The following is a 4980-nucleotide window of genomic DNA, read 5'->3' on the forward strand; positions in this document are numbered from 1 at the left end:
AGAAAAGCAACTATATTCTTAAATAGTAAATATGGTTTTCCTTAAGTTTTGTTTTTGTTTCAATCTTAATTTATAGTTAAGTCTCATTTAATTTCTCCCTTCTTATTACTGCTTTTTGTCTCTTTTTAAATTCACTACCTTTGAAAGAAAGTGGTTTCTAAAAAAGTTTTAAAAAATACTTTCTGTGGATGGATTATACCATTTTCTGTTTCTAGTTTGTCAGTTTCTGTCTTAATTACAGTTATTTTGTCATCTTTCTATATTTTTTTTTCTGGCTTCTACTTCACCATCATGTAGCTTTTCTTTTTTTTCCTATCTTCTTTAATAACTAACATGTACCTGTTTGAGAATATACATTGACATGGAAAGATGTCTAAGCTTAAATACTCTAAGATAGAGTATTTAAAACTTGGTGAAGGAGGGAGCATATTAAAATATTTCTGTGTATGTAGATAGTCACACATGTATATTTAAATATTACTTTGCTACATATGTTTGTGCATATATAAACTGTATAGATGATGCTTAAGAATGGATATATTTCAATTGTAGAAATATTTTTTTTAATTTTTGCTTTTTAAATTTTTCTACAATGAACATATATCCACAATTTATTATTTTTGAAGGAAAAATTATTGAAATGTTAATTTGATCAATAATATGCAGTGCTACATGGGATCAAAATTTCTTCAGAATAAAAGTTGTTCATTGGATTTAGCAGTAAATGGGTTTATGGGCACATCTACAAGAGTAGTTTCAAAAGTGTATTGGTGACAGAGACCACTACATTTGGCTAAGAATTAAAGGGCATTTATATATCAAATATTCTGCAATAAAGTTGAATTTGGGGGCGGGGCAGGGAGCTGGGTGCAGTGTACTTTACTGATGGTACATGACAAGGTAGGTCTCCCCATGTCCCTCCCCTTCTTCAGAGTGTCTGGGATGGAAACTGTGGAGAGGTTGGGAGAGTCTCAGTGTGTTGGGGGATGATTTGGGGGCAAACACTCCCCAACAGCCAAGGGCTTTGCTCTTCCTCTTTCTCTTGCTGAGGCTGGTGATCCAAGGGGCTCTTACTCCTTGGAGGCCCTGTGGACCATAAGGTCCACCACCTGGTTGCTATAGCCAAATTCATTGTCATACCAGGAAACAAGCTTGACACAGTGATCATTGAGGGCAGTGCCAGCCCCAGCATCAAAGGTGGAAGTGGGTGTCACTGTTAAAGTCTCAGGAGACAACCTGGTCCTCAGCATAGCCCAGGATGCCCTTGAGTGTGCCCTCTGATGCCTGCTTAACCACCTTCTTGATGTGATTGTATTTGGCAGCTTTCTCCAGGCAGCAGGTCAGATCCATGACTGATATGTTGAGGGTGGGGACATGGAAGGCCATGCCAGTGAGCTTCCCATTCAGTTCAGGGATGGCCTTACCTACAACGTTGGCAGCTCCAATAGAAGCAGGCATGATGTTCTGGGCAGCCTCTCAGCTATCATGCCCTGGCTTCCAAGAGGGACTGTCCACAGTCTTCTGGGTAGCAGAGATGGTATGGACTGTAGTCATGAGTCCCCCCCGACAATGCCAAAGTTGTCATAGATGGCCTTGGCCAGAGGAACCAAGCAGTTGTGCAGGAGGCATTGCTGACAATCTTGAGAGAGTTGTCATACTTCTCACGGTTCATACCCATCATAAACATGGGGACATCAGCAGAAGGGACAGAGATGATGACCCTCTTGGCCCAACATTCAAGTGATCCCAGCCTCCTCCAAGGCAGTGAAGACCCCAATGGACTCCACAACATACCTAGCACCAGCATCACCCCATTTGATGTTGGCTGGATCTCACTCTTGGAAGATGGAGATAGGCTTTCTATTGATGAAAATTTTCCCATTTCAGCTTTGACTGTGCCGTTGAATTTGCCATGGTTCAATCATATTGGAACTTGTAGAGCATGTAGAGGTCAATGAAGGGGTCATTGATGGCAACAATTTCTAATTTGCCAGAGCTAAAAGTAGCCCTGGTGACTAAGTGCTTTATATGGTCAAATCCATTTACTCTGACCATCATCGTGTCTCAGGGACACAAATGGCACTGCACCAGAAGATGCAGTTGTTCAATGGGAAGGAACAGAGCCTAAAGTTGAAATTTTAAATAAAAAGGAATCAAAAGGCAAAAACAAATTTAGAAAAGTAAAGGACATTTTTTTAAAAAAGTGTGACCATGAATCAAGAGAGGACATACAGTTGTTCCTACAGTTTTTCCAGATGGTAGAGATTGAACATACTCCTATGTTGATTTGGGAGAATGGTTGAAAATCTAGATGAATAAGGATAAATTTGATTAAAAAAAAGATCACAGAAGAGGGGAAAAAAAGCAGATGGAATTTAGCTTATGGAGAGAGGTAGGTCTTTGAAAGGAGAAAGAATACTTCTTTCCAATTAGCAAGGATGAAGAAAACTGATGTTATAGAAATGAAGAATGGGGTATGGATTTTGACCTAGAAAAGAAATAGACAAGTTATAGGCTATTTTGAAATATTTATAGGATCAAGTACATTTTTCCTTTTGTTCTATAATTTATACATAAGCAGCAGCATGTTTTTATAGATATAATTAATGGCCCAAGGCTAATCTTGGCTAACAGAAATGTTGTTTATGCCTGAGAGAAATAAGAGGAGTCCAAATAAAAACCTGTACTTATGTCTTGTTTTGAAAAATTGCAAGTATTCTTTTGGAGATTCTAAGTCCCACAGTAACAATATTTTTGAAAATTATAATCCTAGGACAACTTAAGCTGTTTAATTTTCTTTGGCTAGATTCATTATAAGAAATCTACAGCCTTGCATGGACTATTCCAATATCTCCTACATACCACTGCCTTCCACTCTTTAAAAATTTTAATTCTTACCCATAATATTCATCGATAAAGTACATCAGAAACTGTGTGTTATGGAAAGAAAGGTGCCTGTTGGTGAGGCAAGGAGGGAACAGCAATTCTCTTTTCTCATCTTAAGAAATCAAACACCAATGCGTGAGTTTAGAGGAAGGAAAAATTACCTACAGTGTTCTTTGATAAGGCCCTTCTAGCTCAACACTATGAGACAGAAATAGCTATAATCTCCTGTGAACTCTGTGGGTAGTCAGACTGAAATTTGTAAGGATGAAGGGTACATTAGCAATAATGGTAATTTGTAGCCCCATGATCATAATACTATAACAGTGGACTCAAGTTCTAAACTCTGAAAAATTGATGTTAGACTTATTTCCCCATATAGCGACATATTTTCCCTTTTGCTATGCTTTCAAAAATATTCTAATGGGAATTTAAAGAGGAGTAAGTCACCGATCAATATGTCAAACTAACGCCATTTTAACCTAAATATTGACAGTATATCTCTTACTATTTTGCCCATTTTTTTTTCCTTCTAGGCATTCTGTACACTGTATTTCTCTTAGTAGAATATATATCTAAGAAAAGGCACAGAGAGAAAGAAATGAGGAGGAGGAGGGAGAGGGGGACAGGGAGAAAGGAAGAGAGAAGTGGGAATGGATTCTTGAAACTCATAATTTAAGGAAAGAATGCACTTATTACCCCAGATGACAGATTTGAAAAACAAAGAAACATACAATATTTGAAACAAGAAACCCCCCTCTTTTTTCCCCCCACATACTACCCTTGCTCCAGGCAGGAAAGAGGAATTCTTAGTGGAAGCAGTGAAAGAGGGAGGCTGTAGGCTCAGAAGAGTGGGATAGGACTATCAGGGTCTTTGTGGACAGAAATGGAAAAACTATCATGAGATGCTCTGTGAATCCATCACTATGCCCGAGAGCCCAGACAGTTCCCCCAGAATCTCCTTATTCATGGCAACGCTTAGACACTGCCTGAATCTGAGAAGCTACCTGGATTGTCGTACCAGCCAGCTGGCTTCGAATCCAAAGCTGATCATCCATCACCTACTGAAAGTCTAAGATACTCACCATGCCCCAAGACCTGAGTCCCTTTCTACCTCCTCCATATAAAGTTTTCCCATCACCAAGGACATTCATGAGTCTCTCGAGAAAGAGAATGGCCTCCTCAACATCTACTATTACACTTAGAATAGTGACTCTAATTCTCAACCAATAATTAAGTCCTCCAAAATCTGTGATATGGAAGGAAAACCCCTGCTAACATCCTTACCTCCCTAACCAGTATTTGGGTTAAATTAATTGGCACTAGCTGGAGATCTTTTCCTGAACTAGCAGAGGGATAAACTATATTCGTTATACAAGTCGAGGAAACTGGATATAATTCTGAAAGCAATTGGCAGCACTTGCTGTATTTTAAACAGGACAGAGTAGCAGTTTTTGTTTGTTTGTTTGTTTCGTTTTTTTTATTTTTAGGAATATCACTATGACTGCAGTGTGGAGAATAGAAATGGTAAGTGGCGGGCGGGGGGCGGTGGTGGAGGGCGGCAGCCCCTGGGTGGCTCATTCGTTAAGCATCTGCCTTCGGCTCAGGTCATGATCCCGGGGTCCTGGGATCGAGCCCTGCATCGGGCTCCCTGCTCAGCGGGGAGCCTGCTTCTCCCTCTCCCACTCCCTCTGCTTGTGTTCCCTCTCTCGCTGTCTCTCTCTCTGTCAAATAAATAAGTAAAATCTTAAAAAAAAAAAAAAAAAGAAAGAAACGGTAAGTGAGGTTAGGAGACAGTCGAAGTAGTAGAAGGACCTAGGGGAAAGTCTCTATAATTGCAATGACAATATGTAAACTTGAACAAGTTTCTTGCACTCTTGAAAGTTTACTTAAAAAATGAAAATAATAATTGACACATAATTATGTTGTGAGATTTCAATTGCATTGTTCCTATGACCACCTGACATTGTGCCAGCTGAATTTAACTTTCTGCCATCAAAGTGTTCATTCCCTAAGGGTAGTGTGTACAATTTTTTTTTTTATATAGATGTCTTCATCTACATTCATAATAAGCACTTAAATGCCTCTTCAGCTGAG

The 4980-nt window shown here is 39.2% G+C and overlaps 1 pseudogene; it reads right to left on the reverse strand.

The window, feature by feature from the left end:
• Window positions 1-1070: 1070 nt before the first annotated feature.
• LOC135364682 (glyceraldehyde-3-phosphate dehydrogenase-like) lies at window positions 1071-2058 on the reverse strand (annotated as a pseudogene).
• Between the last annotated feature and the right edge of the window lie 2922 nt (window positions 2059-4980).

Source organism: Mirounga angustirostris, unplaced genomic scaffold (assembly GCF_029215605.1).
Source record: "Mirounga angustirostris isolate CCGP_5_RB_7025 unplaced genomic scaffold, mMirAng1.0.hap1 SCAF_6, whole genome shotgun sequence".
NCBI lineage: Eukaryota > Metazoa > Chordata > Mammalia > Carnivora > Phocidae > Mirounga > Mirounga angustirostris.